The 18871-nt window shown below is 41.8% G+C and overlaps 1 protein-coding gene across 4 annotated transcripts in view; it reads left to right on the forward strand.

Annotated features, from left to right (window-relative positions):
• Positions 1-18871, forward strand: part of LOC110486072 (serine/threonine-protein kinase MARK1) — a 93844-nt gene that overhangs the window by 42498 nt on the left and 32475 nt on the right. The gene's annotated exons all lie outside the window — the stretch shown is intronic.

The following is an 18871-nucleotide window of genomic DNA, read 5'->3' on the forward strand; positions in this document are numbered from 1 at the left end:
TTCTTCGCCCTCTCTAAATGCAAATGACGGATCTTGGCCGGTTTCCGGGAAAGCAGTATATCATTCACGTCGAACTCGTTAATGGAAAAAAAGGATTCTGCCAGTCCGTGGTGAGTAATTGCAGTTCTGATATCCAGCAGTTATTTTCGGTCATAAGAGACTGTAGCAGCAACATGATGTACAAAAAAAGTAAAATGATAAGTTACAGACCATGCAAAGAAACACAATTGGTTAGGAATATGTAAAATGTCAGCCTTGTTCTCCGGCACCATCTTGTATCCTGATGAATCCATTACCTGGTTGCTAAAATTCTTAATGTTAACCTAATTTCAGTTTGTGACAAAACAAGCAATATATATTGTTGAGAATCATTGTACCATCTAAATTGATGTGAAATATATTTTCCATAACCGAAAATATTGTATTTTAAGCTGTTTGACACTGGGGTAAAATAAAGAAAGTTAAAGATGCAAAAACAAAACATAAAAACGGACGCATAGAAATAGATAGATAAAAAACGTTCCCGTTTTAAGCGCAATATTTTGTCACGAAAAGATGCTCGACTATGCATATTCTTGACAGTTTTTGAAAGAAAACACTCTGAAGTTTCAGAATCTGCAAAGATATTGTCTGTAAGTGCCCCAGAACACATTCTACAGGCGAAACCAAGATGAAACGTCAAACAGGAAATGAGCAGAATTTCTGAAGCTCTGTTTTCTAATGTCTCCTTATATGGCTGTGAATGCGACAGGAATAAGCTTAGACCTTCTGCCGTTTCCCCAAGATGTCGGCAGCATTGTGACGCATTTGTAGGCATATCATTGGAAGATTGACCATAAGAGACTACATTTTCCAAGTGTCCGCCTGGTGTCCTGCGTCGAAATTGGTGCGCAAAGCCAGCTGCAAGTTTTTTTCCATTTGATTGAGAGGAGAAACCATGCTTCCACGAACGATATATCAGCGAAGAGATATGTGAAAAACACCTAGAGGATTGATTCTAAACCACGTTTGCCATGTTTTCAGTCGATATTATGGAGTTAATTTGGAAAAAAGTTCGCGTTTTGAGGACTGAATTTTCTGGGTTTTTTGTAGCCAAATGTGATGTACAAAACGGAGCTATTTCTAATACACAAAGAATCTTTTTTGAAAAAACTGAGCATTTGCTATCTAACTGAGAGTCTCCTCATTGAAAACATCCGAAGTTCTTCAAAGGTAAATGATTTTATTTTAAGGATTTTATGTTTTTGTTGAAATGTTGCGTGCTGGATGCTAACGCTAATGCTAACGCTAAATGCTACGCTAGCTAGCTACTTTTACACAAATGATTGTTTTCCTATGGTTGAGAAGCATATTTTGAAATTCTGAGATGAGTGTTGTTTACAAAAGGCTAAGCTTGAGAGATGGCTTATTTCATTTCATTTGCGATTTTCATGAATAGTTAACGTTGCGTTATGGTAATGAGCTTGAGTCTGTATTCACGATACCGGATCCGGGATGGGGAGATCAGAGAGGTTAACATCTCTGGTACAAGGTCCCACCTCGACAACAGCCAGTGAAATTGCAGGGCACCAAATTCAAAACAGAAACCCCATAATTAAAATTCCTCAAACAAGGGCCTCCCGGGTGGCGCAGTGGTTAAGGGTGCTGTACTGCAGCACCAGCTGTGCCATCAGAGTCCCTGGGTTCGCGCCCAGGCTCTGTCGTAACCGGCCGCGACCGGGAGGTCCATGGGGCGACGCACAATTGGCCTAGTGTCGCCCGGGTTAGGGAGGGCTTGGTCGGTAGGGGTGTCCTTGTCTCATCGCGCACCAGCGACTCCTGTGGCGGGCTGGGCGCAGTGTGCGCTAACCAAGGTGGCCAGGTGCACGGTGTTTCCTCCGGCGCATTGGTGCGGCTGGCTTCCGGGTTGGATGCGTGCTGTGTTAAGAAGCAGAGCGGCTTGGTTGGGTTGTGTATCGGAGGACGCATGACTTTCAACCTTCGTCTCTCCCGAGCCCGTACGGGAGTTGTAGCGATGAGACAAGATAGTAGCTACTACAACAATTGGATACCACGAAATTGGGGAGAAAAAAAAAAAAAACATTCCTCAAACATACAAGTACAACCATTTTAAAGATAACTTCTTGTAAATCCAGCCACAGTGTCTGATTTCAAATAGGCTTTACTGTGAAAGCACACTTTGCGATAATGTTAGGTCAGCGCCTAGACACAGAAACCCATACAGCCATTTTCCAACCAAGGAGAGTGTCACAAAAGTCAGAAATTGCATTAAAATGAATCACTTACCTTTGATCTTCATCTGGTGGCACTCCCAGGTCTCCATGTTAGACAATAAATGTTTGTTTTGTTCGATAAAGTTAATCTTTATGTCCAAAGACCTCCGTTTTGTTGGTGCGTTTAGTTCAGAAATCCAAAGGCACAATGCGCTCTCAACTCCAAGACGAAAAGTCAAAAAAGTACAATAAAAGATAGTAGAAACATGCCAAATTATGTTTAAAATCAATCCTCAGGTTGTTTTTGTCATACATAATCAATAATATTTCAACCGGACAAAAGTTTAGTCAATGGAAAAGGTAAACAAGAAATACGCACTCCCGATCACGTGCTTGGTTCATGTCTGGAAATTCACTGTCCTCTCATTGAAAGTGCGGTATCTCCCTAATTTTTCAGAGAAAACGCCTGAAACAATGCCTAAAGACTGGTTATGTTGAGGAAGCCATAGAGATCGTGAACTGGGTCCTAGACCCATCTTTGTATGGTGGATAGGCTTTCAATGGAAAAACAGACTTTCAAAATAATAGTACTTCCTGTTTGGATTTTCCTCGGTTGTTCGCCTGCCATATCAGTTCTGTTATACTCACAGACATTATTTTAACAGTTTTGGAAACGTTAGTGTTTTCTATCCAAATCTACTAATTATATGCATACCCTAGCTTCTGGACCTAAGTAGCAGGCAGTTTAATTTGGACACGCTTTTCATCCAAAATTCTGAATGCTGCCCCCTACCCTAGTGAAGTTAAAAACCGATGTCAAAGCTACCGTGCATATGTATTTGACTGAGCAGTCAACAAGTCGAGCAGTCATTTGAAAGAGTAAGAACGTTTCAGCGAGACAACTCAAAGGCAAAATGCATTAAAACCAAGATAATGGAATTCATTGCCCTTGACAATCAACTGTTCTCTGTCGTGGGTGATGTTGGCTTTTGCCGACTGGTCGACACTACCAAGTGTGCTATCTTTCAGATGTTGCCCTACCGGAGTTACACAGTAATAGCGTCACTGCTATTACCTTCACGACATACAGGACATATTATGGAACACCGTTTGGGTCTTTGCGTGTCAAAAAAGATACAGTAGCACGGTCAGTTGTAAAAATGTTCAGCAAACAGTGGCCACGAACGATGTGTTTACAATACCACATTGGAAATAAATCGTCATTTGTTTGACCGAAGCTAGCTTTAGCTTGGTACCTAGCTAGTACCAATACAACCAGTCTGAAAACATTGACCAGTAGAAACTGCAGTCATTTTCATTATTCTTAGCAATGATTTAGGAATCCTTGTAAGTATCAGCTAGGTTGCCACTTGTTGTTCGCCTATTGAAATTGCACTTCAGTTCATGAAAATAAATAGCTAGCCAGCTACTTAACCCTGTTGCCCAAAGCTAACGTTATAACCAGCCAGCTAGCTTCAGCTGGCTAGTGAGGAATTTGTGGTTTGCCTTCAAAATAAATCAAATCCCAAGTCAAATAAAATGTTATTGGTCACATTCACATGGTTAGCAGATGTTAATACGAGTGTAGAGAAATGCGTGTGCTTCTAGTTCCGACCATGCAGTAATATCTAACATGTAATCTATCAATTTCACAACAACAAAGGAATGAATAAGAATATGTACATAGAAATATATGGATGAGCGATGTCCGAACGTCATAGGCAAGATGCAGTAGATAGTGTACAGTATATACATATGAGATGAGTAATGTAGGGTATGTAGACATGTAAAGTGACTAGTGATACATTTATTACATCCAATTTTTAATTATTAAAGTTGCTAGAGATTTGAGTCAGAATGTTGGCAGCAGCCATTCAATGTTAGTGATTGTTGTTTAACAGTCTGATGGCCTTGAGATAGAAGCTGTTTTTCAGTCTCTCGGTCCCAGCTTTGATGCACCTGTACTGACCTCACCTTCTGGATGATAGCGGGGTGAACAGGCAGTGGCTCGGGTGGTTGTTGTCCTTGATGTTCTTTTTGGCCTTCTTGTGACATCAGGTGGTGTTGGTGTCCTGGAGGGCAGGTAGTTTGCCCCCGGTGATGCATTGTGCAGACCTCACTACTACAGGTTGACTGATTTATGATTTTTCAACGCCGATACCAATGACGATTATTGGAGGGCCAAAAAAGCCAATACCGACTAATCTGACAATTTTTTTTTTACAAATTTATTTGTAATAATGACAATTACAACAATGCTGAATTAACACTTATTTTAACTTAATATAAAATATAAATCAAATCAATTTAGCCTCAAATAAATAATGAAACATGTTCAATTTGGTTTAAATAATGCAAAAACAAAGTGTTGGAGAAGAAAGTAATGTGCCATGTAAAATATGTGCCATGTATAAAAGCTAACGTTTAAGTTCCTTGCTCAGAACATGAGAACATATGAAAGTTGGTGGTTCCTTTTAACATGAGACTTCAATATTCCAAGGTAAGAGGTTTTAGGTTGTAGTTAATATAGTATTTATAGGACTATTTCTCTCTATCATTTTGTATTTCATATACCTTTGACTATTGGATGTTCTTATAGGCACTATAGTATGGCCAGTGTAACAGTATAGCTTCCGTCCCCCTCCTCGCCTCTACCTGGGCTCGAACCAGGAACACATCGACAACAGCCACACTCGAAGCATCGTTACCCATCGCTCCACAAAAGCCGGGGAATAACTTCTCCAAATCTAAAAGCGAGTGACATTTGAAACAGTATTAGCGCACACCCAGCTAACTAGCTAGCCATTTCACATTAGTTACACCAGCCATTAGGCTGATAGGCTTGACGTCATAAACAGCGCTGTGCTTGCGAAAAGCTGCTGGCAAAACGCACGAAAGTGCTGTTTTAATGAATGATTATGGGCCTGCTGCTGCTCAGTCAGACTGCTCTATCAAATCAGACTTAATTATAACATAATAACACACAGAAATACGAGCCTTTGGTCATTAATATGGTCGAATCGGAAACTATAATTTCGAAAACAAAACGTTTATTATTTCAGTGAAATACGGAACCGTTCGGTATTTTATCTAACGGGTGGCATCCCTAAGTCTAAATATTCTTGTTACATTGAAGGTTGTGCAATGTATGTCATAATTACGTACAATTCTGGCAAATCAGTTCGCAGTGAGCCAGGCGGCCCAAACTGTTGTGTGCAATGAACGCAAGAGAAATGACACAATTTCACCTGGTTAATATTGCCTGCTAAACTGGATTAGTAGTTATAACAACTAGTGATTATGATTGATTGATTGGTTGTTTTTTATAAGATAAGTTTAATGCTAGCTAGCGATTTACCTTGGCTTCTACTGCATTTATGTAACAGGCAGGCTACTCGTGGAGTGCAATGGTTAGAGCGTTGGACTAGTTAACTGCGGTTGCAAGATTGAAACCCCTGAGCTGACACGGTGAAAATCTGTCCCTGAACAAGGCAGTTAACCCACAGTTCCTAGGCAGTCATTGAAAATAAGAATGTGTTCTTAACTGACTTGCCTAGTTAAATAAAAGGTATATCAAAAATATATATTTTTTAAATAATCGGAAATCGGCTCCCAAAAATAGAGATTTCTGATTGTTATGAAAACTTGAAATCGTCCCTAATTAATTGGCCATTCCGATTAATTGGTCGACCTCTACTCACTACCCTCTTGAGAACCTTGCTGTTTTGGGCGGAGCAGTTGCTGTACCAGGAGGTTATACAGCCCGACAGCATGCTCTCGATTGTGCATCTGTAAAAGTTTGAGTGTTTTTGGTGACAAGCCAAATTTCTTCAGTCTCCTGAGGTTGAAGAGGCGCTGTTGCGCCTTCTTCACCACGCTGTCTGTATGGGTGGACCATTTCAGTTTTGTCCGTGATGTGTACGCTGAGGAACTTAACTTTCCCGTTGATGTGGGTAGGGGGGTGCTTCCTCTGCTGTTTCCTGAAGTTCACTACCACTGTAGTGTCGTCTGCAAGCTAAATGATTGAGTTGGAGGCGTGCATGGCCACGCAGTCATGGGTGAACAGGGAGTACAGGAGAGGGCTGAGAACGCACCCTTGGGGGGCCCCAGTGTTGAGGATCAGCGAGGTGGAGGTGTTGTTTCCTACCCTCACCACCCGGGGGCGTCCCGTCAGGAGGTCCAGGACCTAGTTGCACAGGTTGGGTTCGAGACCCAGGGTCTCAATCTTAATGATGAGTTTGGAGGATACTATGGTGTTAAATGCTGAGCTCTAGTCGATGAACAGCATTCATACATAGGTATTCCTCTTGTCCAGATGGGTTAGGGCAATGTTATTTGCGATTTTGTCATCTGTGGACCTATTGGGGCGGTAAGCAAATTGCAGTGGGTCTAGGGTGTCAGGTAGGGTGGAGGTGATATGATCCTTGACTCTCAAAGCACTTCATAATGACGGAAGTGAGTGCTACGGGGCGATAGTTGTTTAGCTCAGTTACCTTAGCTCTCTTGGGAACAGGAACAATGGTGGCCCTCTTGAAGCATGTGGGAACAGCAGACTGGGATAGGGATTGATTGAATATGTCCGTAAACACACCAGCCAGCTGGTTATTACCAGCCTAATCTCAGGAGTTGATAGGCTTGAAGTCATAAACAGCGCAATGCTTGAAGAGCTGCTGCCAAAAGCAGGAAAGTGCTCTTTGAATGAATGCTTACAAGCCTGCTGCTGCCTGCCACCACTCAGTCGGAATGCTCTATCAAATAATAGACTTAATTATATTATAATAAACACACAGAAATACGAGCCGTAGGTCATTAATATGGTCAAATCCGGAAACTATCATTTTGGATTCTTTCAGTGAAATACCGGAAGCGTTCCGTATTTTATCTAAAGGGTGGCATCCCTAAGTCTAAATATTGCTGTTACATTGCACAACTTTCAATGTTATGTCATAATTATGTACAATTCTGGCAAATTAATTACGGTCTTTGTTAGGAAGAAATGGTCTTCACACAGTTCGCAACGAGCCAGGCGACCCAAACTGCTGCATATACCCTGACTGCTTGCACAGAACGCAAGAGAAGTGACACAATTTCCCTAGTTAAAAGAAATTCATGTTAGCAGGCAATATTAACTAAATGTGCAGGTTTAAAAATATATACTTGTGTATTGATTTTAAGAAAGGCATTGATGTTTATGGTTAGGTACACATTGGTGCAACAACAGTACTTTTTTCGCGAATGTGCTAGTTAAATCACCCGTTTGAGTCGATTATATGCAAGACAAGCTAGATAAACTAGTAATATCATCAACCATGTGTAGTTAACTACGATTGATAGTTTTTTATAAGTTTAATGCTAGCTAGGACCATACCTTGGCTCCTTGCTGCACTCGCATAACAGGTAGTCAGCCTGCCATGCAGTCTCCTCATGGAGTGCAGTGCAATCGGCCATAATCGGTGTCCAAAAATGCAGATTACCGATTGTTATGACAACTTGAAATCGGCCCTAATTAATCGGCCATTCCGATTAATCGGTCGACCCCTACTCCTATACTGACGCTTAGCTAGTTTGATTGCCTTGCGGAGGAAATAGCTACACTGTTTGTATTCGGGCATGTTTCTGGTCGCCTTGCCCTGATTGAAAGCAGTGGTTTGCGCTTTCAGTTTTGCGCGAATGCTGTCATCAATCCACAGTTTCTGATTGTGGAAGGTTTTAATATTCGCCGTGGGTAGAACATCACCGATGCACTTGCTAATAAACTCGCTCACTGAATCAGTGAACAATGTTGTTCGATGCTACCCGGAACATATCTCAGTCAACGTGATCGAAGCAGTCTTGTGAAAAAAAAGGATGTCATTGACAGTGATGCAAATGAATACAAACAGTAGAATTTTGCCATACTTTTATTTTGAAGGCTAACCGCGAAGTCCACTATTGTGGCTAGCTTTACATGGATGGGTCCGACCACCATTAATCAAAGAACTGTCTTTTAAATTAGGGTTATTTTTAGATGACACCTAACTATATAGTTAGCTCGCTAACTATAGCTACTGAAACAGATTTTGACGTGTATCTTTTTTGATACGCAAAGACCCAAACGGCGTTCCATAGAAATCCTGGTTGAGAATTAAACGACTGAACAACGAAACAGCAAGTAATTGAAATAAATAGGTTTTGATTATGTTTTACTGGTAGTGGGGACATGACATTAACTGACATGCCAACAAAATTACTTTTTGTTCTGTGTGTGTAACCTTTATTTAACTAGACAAGTCAGTTAAGAACAAATTATTATTTACAATGACATCCCGGACGACGTTGGGCCAATTGTGTGCGCCCTATGGGACTCCCAATCACGGCCGGATATGATACAGCCTGGATGAAATGCAGTGCCTTAGACCGCTGCGTCCATGTGAATGCTTAAAAGGCCGCTCTCATTTTTAATATCGGTTATCGGTATCGGTGTTTTTTGGCAATGAAAATATTTGTATATTGGTATCGGCCAAAATTGTCATCGGTGCATCACTACATTGCAGCTTTCATTTAGCTTAATTAGATTGGTTTGTCCTAACACAGGTACAAGGTCAGGGAGCATGAAACCAGATTTTCTTTGGGGCGGGAGTGGCACCAACCGAGGCAGTAATACTCTAAAATTGACTGATAATAAAACACACATTTTCATTCCCCGTTTGAGGACGCTTTCATACGGTGGTGCCTGCTGAACGCAAGCCAGCTCTCTGCAGTAGATCAGACTAGTCTCCTTTTGCTACTTGCGTCATGGGAGCGGGAGGTCTGGCCCACATGCCTGTCACTCCTCATCAGCCAGTCAGGCATCAAGAGGCCACCCTAAGGGGTGCCTCGGACGCAAAGAGTCATGGGAATAGAGGACGAGGTAAAAAGGGATGTCTGTGTGGTTACTTTGTAGTTTATTGAGAAATGTGTGAGTGCATGCTTGTGTGCGCACGTGTGAGTGCCGGGTGTGTGAGAGGGCTGACGTTGCTGTGATGTATGGAAACTCTCTAGAGGGGCGCTTAAGAGCAAGACTGTGCAAGACACATATGTGGTCCGAGACGGTGAATGACGCAAATCATGAATAAAAACCAAAGTTAATGCTCAAATTCAGTGTGTTTGTTCATTACGGTTCACTCACATTTTTCTTTGTGCATTTCAAAGAGGGTGTGGTAGACTGGTTTGGGTGTACTGGGCAGAAGTACCCCGATGCTCAGATACAAACATGCATGCATGGAGTTCACATATTCAATGTACACATCCACACGGTTAAAAATACACACAATCTGTTACTCACGGATGCTCGTTGCTCCCACCCAGCCTCGCTTTTTGAGGAGCCAATCACGAGCCGCAATGTCATTAATATGAATCAAGTTGAGTCCCGTGGCTACAAGGCTCTCCCGTATCCAAGTGCGGAGCTTAGTTATAGCCCCTGATCTAAAAATACAACCACTGTTCCTGCCAACTACAGCGTCACGTTTCTGTACACTGACACCTCATTCTAATAGTGCACCTGTGTACAGTGTTTTCCATGGTGCTGATCTTGAGTCAGTATTTCATTTACCCTGGTAATGGTTAAGGTTAGGATTGGAGGAGGGGAAGCTGTTCCTAGATCAGTACCTAGAGTAAACTTTACCCCAAAACGTTTTCCCCATAGATATGGGTGAAGATGAAGCACCTATCAGGGCTGGGCGATTATGGCTTAAAAATATCTGATTATTACAAACTTACGGGCAATTCACGATATAAATCTCCGTTTGAATGTTTCCTCTAACTGTTCAACAAAGCTTATTTAAAGGTGAAATGCACTGCATTTCAAATATCAGCAATAATCTAATGAATTCAGAGCTTGTGAAATTATACCTAGGCTAAATATAAGCCTTCCACAACCATAAGACCCACTAATGTAATTATTTTATGAAAATAATTTAATCATCATTTTTGCAATCACTGGTCTGGCTTTTAAGTCTGTCTATGAAAATTCCCTTTTTGTTAAATTTAACCAGAACCATGCATAATGCACATTTACTAATAATGACCAACTTCTTGTAGCAGACATTATAGAAAATTAGCACAGGTCTCATATAAACAATCTCTCAAGCAGAAGTCCACGTGCTAGTTGGTAGGCAGCTGATCTTTTTATATTTAAAATCTAGCCAACTTGGTTATTTTTGCAAGCAAACAAAGTAGAACAGACTCTTCTGTCTATCTCCAACTGTTTGAACAGACTGGTTGCCTGTCCACTGTTCAGATGTTGAAATCAAGTGGTTTACCTTATTTGTCAGAATGAGAAAGCTGCCAATTCCTTATATAATAGTTTTTTATGCTCATTGCACAGCTAGTATAACAGTATGAGGACAGCTAGTATAACAGTATGTGGCAAATGCTGCTAGCAGTAAGTGGTACCACAATGAGGCGCATTCAGAATCAATGTTCATTGATACTCCCGTTTTAGTAGGTTCTGCTCTTCGCACAATTTGAGAAGTTGAGACATACAAATGGTATTGTTAGAAAGGTTTTCTTTATTAGAGTAAAATGTCTTATTGTGTTTCGGTGTCCTTGTACCCAGTTATGTTTGACCAAACCTCCAAATGCAAATGGCGAGTTGAAACGGTCTTTGTTGTTGTGAGTGATTGGGGAGTGGCTTGCGAGTGGGAAGGTTTGCTCAGTACACATGGCACAGAAAGAGCGAAGGAGACCAAAACACGAATAAAAAAATATATATATATTTGGACCTTGGTTCTTGCGATAGAGGCATTTGGAACATTTGTGCTAAAACAAATAAGAATGAATTCGATATCGGCCAGCCCTACCTTCTATTCATTGTGACAATGATTCATAGGGTCATGGATTGGTTTTCCCTTTGTGTCAGGGAGTGGATGCAGCGGGGGAGGATTCTCACCAGGCATGTGTGTACACTGATGAGTGTGTAAATTGTATAGCGTCAATGTAGAGCATTATATTTGCAGGAAAAGCAAGGAAGAAAATGTTTTGAGTGATAGCGTCACCATGTTAATGCAACCAAAAGGCAACATTTACAGTAGTACAAGCTTCTCCACTTTCTCAGTTGATTTCCATACCGGTTAGATGCATGCTGGTAAGCGTTTGTGTGCATATGCACTGAACAGGAGAACCGTAGTCATGTCTTTGTATGTTTTTACATTTTTTCCCTCACCTTGAAATACCTTGAGGGGATTCCCACTGGTTCAGTCAGAGGATGATGGCTGCCTCCCAAGTGGCACTCCTATTCCGTGTATATACTGCACTATTTTGACCAGGGCCCATCGCACTACTTGGATCCTAGTCAAAAGTAGTGCATTATATAGGGAATAGAATACTTGAATATTCTATTCGATAAAATACTTGAAAGTACTAAAGTTGTTTTTTTGCGGTCTCTATACTTTACTTTACTATTTATATTTTTGACAACTTTTACTTTTACTTTTAACTTCACGACATTCCTAAAGAAAATGTACTTTTTACTCCATACATTTTCCTTGACATCCAAAACTCGTTACATTTCGAATGCTTAGCAGGACATGAAAATGGTCCAATTCACACACTTCTCAAGAGAACATCCAAAGTCATTCCTACTGCCTCTGATCTGACGGACTCACTAAACACAAATGCTTTGTTTGTAAATGATGTCTGAGCGTTGGAGTACACCCCTAGCTATCCTTTAAAAAAAAAATGTGAATGGTGCTGTCTGGTTTGCTTAATATGAGGAATGTGAAATGATTTCTACTTTTACTTCTGATATTAAAGTATATTTTATCAGTGACATGTACAGTTGACACTTAAGTATATTTAAAACCAAATACTTTTTGACTTTCACTCAAGTATTGTTTTACTGGGTGACTTTCACTTTTACCTTAATCGAAAATGACTCAAGTATCTTTTACTCAAGTATGACGATTGGGTACTTTTCCCACCACTCCCATTTGTGATGCAGACAATTAGTGTGGCAAGGTATACCTGTACCACGGTATATCACGGAACCAAAACGTCATGATACTTATGGTACCAACATTTTTTTATACTGTAGTACCGTTTCATATGATACTACCAAATTGTTGGGCCCTACCGATTTAAAGAGCCCTCTACTGCCTCTTATAAAATGTTTATTAAGTCAGTTTTGTTTATAAATTCTGTTAAATTTAAGCAACTAGTCACTAGTATGCGCAGGTCTGATAATGTCCACTTAATTTTCATGTCAGGGTTTCTGTTAGGAAAATGTGGTGCAGGTCATTTGACTGGCAACATTTACATTTACTGGACATTTGAGAAATCTGACGGGCCCATGTGCATTGGGTGCGTAAACTGATTAGTGCGTCCACCCAGAGGAAATCTATTCAGCTACTTTGAACAAGGTAAGACATACCTCGTATTAAAATGTTCAGGTTTCGGGGCGGCAGGAGGCCTAGTGGTTAGACCGTTGGACTTGTAACCAAAAGGTTGCAAGATCGAATCCCCGAGCTGACAAGGTAAAAATCTGTCATTCTGCCACTGAACAAGACTTAACCCACTGTTCCTAGGCCGTCATTGAAAAGAAGAATTTGTTCATAACTGACTTGCCTAGTTAAATAAATGTAAAAAAAAGTTTCAAAACCTTTATTTAACTAGGCAAGTCTGTTTTAAGAAGAAATTATCTTCTTACATGTTTTCCAAATGCATAGCCTACTGCCTCCATCTCATCCAGGCTGTATCACAACCGGCCGTGATTGGGAGTCCCATAGGGCGGTGCACAATTGGCCCAGCGTCGTCCGGGGTAGGTAGTCATTGTAAATAATAATTTGTTCTTAACGGACTTGCCTAGTTACATAAAGGTTACATTGCAAAGTAGTGTGTGACGCGCTGATGAAGCCTGCCTCCCATTTGATGCTGCTGGTCTCGCGCTGCCTGACATATTTTCCTATTGACCAATAAGCATGACTGGTCAATGTTCTTCCATCGACTGGTATTTTCACCAATGAATAGGTAAAAAAGTTTTTTTTCCGCTATGGGATTTTGTCTTCTGGACAATTGGCTGGCTCCAATGTTAAATTAATCGGCTTTTCAACAACAACAAAAATGATAGGCCAAAAGCCGGCTATTACCAGCTGACAGATCCTGTTTCATGTGCATATCAGGTGTGGAGGCTGTAATCCACCAGCCGAAGCCACTCTCCGGCTGCTCTTCCTACGCATCTATTCCTCCATCAGTTTTTAACATATCGTTTATTCAGACCCTGATCAGTCTTCTGTTGTTACATCTGACACATTGGAGCAGCGCTCAGAGCGAACAAAGTGGATGCATTCTATATCATTTCAACCCTGGTATAACCAAGAGAAACGGCTTCGAGACGGTCATTCTTGCAGCTTTACAGCAAATGAAAGGTCTTGTCTCTAGCTCAAACGGTTGAAGAAATTACTCATATTACTGGAGCTACCTTTTTTTCTTGATGTGCGATTTTTGCGCACATTAGATATCATTTCACAAACCATGTTGTTTGCCATTTTTAAACTAATCCGGGGCTGCTAATTATTGTTTGGATAACATGCGTCGTTCAGTCATGTTACCTAGCTAGCTAACAACCTGGTAACTTGACAGTAGGTCTCGGCAAATTTTGATTGACACAGGAAGACAGCAAAAGGGGCTGCTACTCATGAGATGTGCTGCAAAGGTAGTTTACATTAGGCCTATATGAGATGTGCTGCAAAGGTAGTTTACATTAGGCCTATATGAATCCTATCTTTCTGGTGCTCCTTACATTCTGTTTGGTGCCCAACTTTTTAAAGTTGGGAGCAGAGGTTATGGGTTTGTGTGTTTTGAGGGAGACCGTGTTTGAAGGAGAGAGTGTTTGTCTGTGTTAACTGAAGAGTAAATGTTTCATGCAGGGTTTTCCTCCTACTGCCACAATGACATGCAAGTCATGATGAATGTCTATTCCTTCCTCCCATTCCTCCAGCCAAATCATAGGCAGGGCTTTGCAAATATGAGCAAATCAGCGATTCTATGCTGTCTTCTATTATATAGTGTGACGTTAAATTCAATGTGTAGTTTTGAGTAGAAGTGTGAATATCGGTGACAGGTTTTTTTGTGTAGCACATGCATAATGTTTAGAAAATGTGAACAAGTGTATTGGCCATCGGATGGGGCGAACAGGATGCTAGGCCACTCAGATCTTTTCCCACTGTGGTATCGCGATGCTACTCGCGATTAGTGATGCACCGATATGGCCATTATTTTCCTTGCCAAAAAACCCGATATCGATATCAAACATTTTAGCGGCCTTTTAAGCATTCTAGTACAGTTAAATAGTTAACACATGCATGCAGTGGTCTTCGGCACTGCATCTCAGTGCAAGAGGCGTCACTACAGTCCCTGGTTCGAATCCAGGCTGAATCACATCCGCCTGTGATTGGGAGTCCCATAGGGCTGCGCACAATTGGCCCAGTGTCGTCTGGCAGTCATTGGAAATAAGAATTTGTGCTTAACTGACTTGCCTAGTTAAAAACAGGTTACACACACACACCCACCCTCCACACTGGCCAAAAAGTAATTTTGTTGGCATTTACGCATGTCCCACTACCAGTAAATCAGTAATCAAAACCTATTTCTTTCACTTACTTGCTGTTCCGTTGTTTCATTCTCAACCAGGATTTCTATGGAATGCCGCTTGGGTCTTTGCGTGTCAAAAAAGATACACGTCAAATAACACGGCATAATCTGTTTCAGTAGCTATAGGTAGCTAGCTAACTATATAGCTAGGTGTCATTTAAAATAATCCTAATTTACAAGACAGTTCTTATTTGATTTAATGGTGGTCGGACCCATCTGTGAAGCTTGCCTCAATAAGGATTAGGCACAATAGTGGACTTTGCGGTTAGCTTGCAAAATAAAAGTATGGCATAATTACACTATTTGTATAGATTTGCATAACTGTCAATGACTTTTAATTTGAAGGCAAACCGCAAATTCCACTTGTGCTTAATCCTTATTGTGGCTAGCTTCACAACACGGTCCGGTTGAGCCTCACTAGCCAGATGAAGCTAGCTGGTTGCTTATAACAGAAGCTTTGGGCAACAGGGTTAATTAGCTGGCTAGTTATTTGTTTTCATGAACTGAAGTGCAATTTCAATAGGCAAACAACAATACTTACTCACAAGGATTCCTAAGAATAATGAAAATGACTGCAGTTTCTACTGGTCATCGTTTGCAGGCTGGTTGTAATTGTTGCTAGCTAGGTACCAAGCTAAAGCTAGCTACCCCAGAAGTTGCGGTCAAACAAATTATGCTTTATTACTAAGGTGGTATTGTAAACGCATCGTTCGTGGCCAGTGGTGGCTGATTTTTTTTTTTTACAGCTTTGACAGTGCTACTGTATCTTTTGACACGCAAAGACCCAAACGGTGTTCCATAGTATGTTCTGTATGTCGTGAAGCTAATAGCAGTGACGTTATTACTGTGTAACTCCGGTAGGGCAACATCTGAAAAATAGCACACTTGGTAGTGTGTACCGGTGCTTGACCAGTCGGCGAAAGCCAACATCACCCACGACAGAGAACGGTTGATTGTCAAGGGCTATGAATTCCATTATCTTGGCTTTAATGCATTTCACCTTTGAGTTGTCTCGCTGAAATGTTCTTACTCTTTCAAATGACTGCTCGACTTGTTGATTCCTCGATCCACACAGCAGACATTGTGTGGGCTAGGTTAGGAATTATGTGTTGCACGTGTAGCGCAAAATTTTACGTGCCGTTATTACGTCATGTACCTCAATCAAATACCTCAATCTTACATCCGCTGATATCTCGAAGTGCTGTACAGAAACCCAGCCTAAACCCCCAAACAGCAAGCAATGCAGGTGTAGAAGCACGGTGGCTAGGAAAAACTCCCTAGAAAGTCCAGAGCCAAGGAAGAAATCTAGAGAGGAACCAGGCTATGAGGGGTGGCCAGTCCTCTTCTGGCTGTGCTGGGTGGAGATTATAACAGAACATGGCCAAGCTGTTCAAATGTTCATAGATGACCAGCAGGGTCAAATAACAATAATCACAGTGGTTGTTGAGGGTGCAACAGGTCAGCACCTCAGGAGTAAATGGCAGTTGGCTTTTCATAGCCAATCATTCAGAGTATCTCTACCGCTCCTGCTGTCTCTAGAGAGTTGAAAACAGCAGGTCTGAGACAGGGAGCACGTCCGGTGAACAGGTCAGGGTTCCATAGCCGCAGGCAGAACAGTTGAAACTGGAGCAGCAGCACAGCCAGGTGGACTGGACAGCAAGAAGTCATCAGGCCAGGTAGTCCTGAGGTCCTCCGAGAGAGAGGAAAGAGCGAGCGAAAGAGAGAATTAGAGAGAGCATACTTAAATTCACAAAGGACACGGGATAAGACATGAGAAATACTCCAGATATAACAGACTGACCCTAGCCCCCCGACACAAACTACTGCAGCATGGAGACTGAGACAGGAGGGGTCAGGAGACACTGTGGCCCCATCCGACGATACCCCCGGACAGGGCAAGACAGGCAGGAATATAACCCCACCCACATTGCCAAAGCACAGCCCCCACACCACTAGAGGGATATCTTCAACCACCAACTTACCATCCTGAGACAAGGCCGAGTATAGCCCACAAAGCTCTCCACCACGGCACAACCCAAGTGGGTATATACGTTAAATAGGAATGCACAGTAGCTTTGACATCAGTTTTTAACATCGCATCAGCCGTTTCCGATATGTTCACCGATTATATATTGCATCCCTACTCATGATATTCCCCCCCAGGAGACTGAAAAGATTTGGCATGGGACCTCAGATCCTCAAAAGGTATGGCAACTGCTCGGCCTCCGACTGCAAGGCACTACAGAGTGTAGTGCGTACGGCCCAGTACATCACTGGGGCCAAGCTTCCTGCCATCCAGGGCCTCCACACCAGGTGGTGTCAGGGGAAGGCCCTAAAAATGGTCAAATCTCCAGCCACCCTAGTCATAGACTGTTCTCTCTGCTACCGCACGGTAAGCGGTACCGGAGCGCTAAGTCTAGGTGAGGCTTCTAAGAGGCTTCTAAACAACTTCTATCCCCAAGCCATAAGACTCCCGGACATCTAATCAAACCCAGACTATTTACATTGACCCCCCCCCCCCTTATTTTACACTGCTGCTACTCTCTGGTATCATCTATGCATAGTCACTTTAATAACTCTACCTACATGTAGATATTACCTCAACTAACCGGTGCCCCGCACATTGACTCTGTACTTGTACCCCCCCCCCCCCCCCCCCCCCTGTATATAGTCTCGCTATTGTTATTTTACTGCTGCTCTTTAATTACTTGTTACTTTTAGATTTATTCTTATCTGCATTTTTTGTTTTTACTGCATTGTTGGTTAGGGGCTCGTAAGTAAGCGTTTCACTAAGACCTGTTGTATTCCGTGCATGTGACCTAATCAAATTTTATTTTATTTATCATGATACTTGACTTGGTGTTTTGGTAACTTGACCACTACAGACAATGTGGCAGGGTACTGGTCCTCGTTCGCCCTCTGGGAGAGGAGGGAGTCGGGAGGAGCGGACAGGCAGCCAACACATGTTACAGCACCCTGTCACCGCTTGACAGAGGCCTGCCTAATCACACGGGTAACGGTGCGCCACAGGGACTGTTGCCGCGCGGACCCCATTAGCCCTTATGGATGTCTGTCAAACACACACAGTAAGCTCACGCACACTATTAATTCCCTCACTCACTTTAACACACACACAGTACACCCACACTCGGATACAAAGCCTGTCGTCCATCTATGAAGCAGTGACTAATTCGCTGCACACATGAGCAGTCAAAGATGAAAATGCCTAATGTTCTACTCCACTTCAGCAGGCATGTCAATCATCTCTCCAGCTCTCTTTAAAGCCCGTATTCTAGTTACACTTCTGGAAAATGTCTATGTGGACTTGTTGGGTAACATTCAGCTATCGTTCTGTTATTGTTTGAATAAAAGGGGCAGTCCAGAGGTTCGACAATTAGGTGTCACAGCAGCTGCCCAGCAATGGTATTGACTGTCTGGTATAGTACATGTCTGGAGGTGTGCAGTTTAATCTCATTTAATGGTAATAGCCAGAATGCAGCATCAGTATAATTAGTGATGTACACTAATTACATAAGTTATTAGTGTACATCACTAATTACTTGTGTAATTAGTGATGTACACCCTAAATCAGGGTCTTGATCCTAGACAGAAGTTTGATTTAAACTGTTACAGTATCCTATACTGTAGGATACAGTATATTTAGTGATGTACACTGATTACACAAGTAATTAGTGTACATCACTAATTACTTGTGTAATTAGTGATGTACACCCTAAACCAGGGATCATCAACTAGATTCAGCCGCAGGCCAATCTTTTCTTGAGAGGATGGTCAGGGGGCCGGAACATAATTACAAATCATTTGTACACTACAAATTGACAGCAAGAAGCCCAAACAGATATATAATCATTTCAAACCTTGCTAGCATTTGCATACGATCACATATACTGTATCTCTCTAATATGTGTGGGAACAATTTTCCAAAATTAAAATCACTTAGAACTGATTTGCCAGTGTTGTTTTTTGTCTTTTGTGTCCATCAATAATAACTTGTGTGGCCAAATAAAATTCACCCGCGGCCCAAATTCTGC

Source organism: Oncorhynchus mykiss, chromosome 13 (assembly GCF_013265735.2).
Source record: "Oncorhynchus mykiss isolate Arlee chromosome 13, USDA_OmykA_1.1, whole genome shotgun sequence".
NCBI classification, from domain to species: domain Eukaryota; kingdom Metazoa; phylum Chordata; class Actinopteri; order Salmoniformes; family Salmonidae; genus Oncorhynchus; species Oncorhynchus mykiss.